Genomic DNA, 2407 nt, shown 5'->3' on the forward strand with positions numbered 1-2407 from the left:
ATGGTTTGCTTTTCCTATCTATTGTGAATAGATCAGCAACGGACATGGCTGAGCGAATATCTGTAGAGTATGACGGTGAGTCCTTTGGGTATATGCCATGAAGTCAAACACCTGGGTCATGTGACAGATTTATTTTTAACTTTTTGAGGACTCTCCAACTGGATTTCCAGAGTGTCTCTACCAGTTTGTAGTCCCACCAACAGTTAATATTCAACTTCATCAGCATTTGTTGTTGGGTATTTTCTTCATTTTGTGTATGTTTAAAATTTCTTTTATTATTCCAAACAATAAAAATAATACTTCAAGTTAAATATGCATGCTGGGAGTTTCAACAAACCAGTAGTCATGTTAGAAAACATCTCCCAAGCACTCTTTTAAAAAGTCATTATAAGAAATAATTTAAATTCATAGAAATTTTTTTTTTTTTTAAAAAAGAGGGGGAACCAATGAAGGTACATACGAAAACATCAATAATTATCAAAACACTTGCTTTGCTTAATCTTAGTCACTGTTCCTGGAGTCTGATAAAATCTCAAAATTATTTTAACTTACAAATTTTTACAGATGTTGAATATTTTAGAGATCTCAACTTCAAGCATTTATTTAAAAATGTGCACACTCATCTAGAGTTCAATAATAGTTTATATGTGAGGCAGGTGGTATCCATAGACATGTGATACTTCCCTAGGGAGACTCCTCAGCCCTCATATGTAACATTCACAATGCCATCTCTAGAATCTGATTTGCGACACTTAAGTTAATAGCTCCTGTGGTGGCTTCTTCTCCCTCATAACATTAATTAACATGCAATATTCTCTCCGAGGGCCCTGTCTCCAAGAGAAGTTTCAATAGGTATTTATGAAGGTTAACGTTGTATTTGTTGTATTTTGCTCTAAGATCTACTTTAATTCTAGAGTTGTTCGTGAAAGCAAATTTTTGCTTTGTTTATGGAAAAACCATTTTACTAATATGATATATTTATAGCTTTCCTTATGAATGGACCAGTACACAATAAACCACCATTTTAAAGTAATGTTTTATAAAACAGACTGTGTCTTCTGTGACTCTAACTTCTGCTCCCTCTAAGATGATATAAGAGTAACTCTCAGTTAACTCCATAGTCAAACAGTTACTTGGTCTTCTTTTCTCACAAAAAATAAAAGCCCACCAAGGATAACTGAAATTCAGTTAATAGTAAATAACTGGTGATTTGTGTAGAAAGAAGGAAGGCCTGGAATGACAAAGTTGAAATAAAACTTATTCAGCCATGTAATGAAAGAGTTGAATGCTGTTGACATCCCCTAAAAACTTTTCCTTAGAACTTTTATTTACCACCCAGTATTTATTCAAACCGTAGGATCCCCAAAGTTTGAATTCTCAAACTAAATTATGAGGCAATGAACATAGGCTATTAGAGAGAGAACAAATGGCAGCATCACTTTCCTTCTATTTCCTTTACTGTCTGCCACATCTCATATAGTCCTAGGGTTAGTAAGGCTCAATTACTTATAAATAGGTCAGAAATGAATGGCTTCAAAAATCATCTAGAACAGTAGTTTTTAACCTGTAGGTTGAGACCCCTTTGCCAAACCTCTATCTCCAAAAATATTTACATTATGATTTATAACAGTAGCAAAATTACAGTTTTAAAGTAGCAATGAAAATAATTTTATGGTTGGAGTCACTGCAAAGTGAGGAACTGCATCAAAAGGTTGCAAAATTAGGAAAATTGTGAACCACTGATATAGAACAATACTCTGCAGTAAAATTACATGCCCTATGCAGAACACCACTGCTTTCTCCGATCTGCTACAGCATGTTGTTCTGTACCCCTTCCATATTTGCTTTTCTTATTAGTTAGACCCGAAGCCCAATTTGTTATCAAATTAAAAATCAAAAGCAAAAATTAGAAGGAATCTGTGTCTGCCCTCAACAACCATTTTTTCCTTATATAATATATATCGTTATTAAATATTTTTAAAAGTATATATTAAATCCCGAATGCAGTTTTCTCTTCCTTCTACCCTCCCATCCCCAACCTTATCCATCCTTTCTCCATTTCTCTTTAGAAAAGATCAGACTTCTCAGGAATATCAACCAAACATGGCATATAATGTTGAAATAAATTTAGGCACCATTTTTCCTAGTAAGGCTAAACTAGTCAACCCAGTAGGAGGGAAATTATCCCCAAAGCAATGAAAAGAGTCAGAGACAACCCAACTCCCACTGTTAACCACCACTTCTTATATGCTCTCTCCCTTCCCTGCATTAAAATAATGATATTTTATTCTGTAGATTTGTCCTGCCATTTCCTCAGCTATATCCAGACTCTCAAATATTGTCCAAAGAATTGTAATATTTTTCTCTTCTGCCTCTCAGCCTTTTTTATTAGTTTGTTTTAGCTAAA

This window comes from Chionomys nivalis, chromosome 16 (genome assembly GCF_950005125.1).
Source record: "Chionomys nivalis chromosome 16, mChiNiv1.1, whole genome shotgun sequence".
Lineage (NCBI taxonomy): Eukaryota > Metazoa > Chordata > Mammalia > Rodentia > Cricetidae > Chionomys > Chionomys nivalis.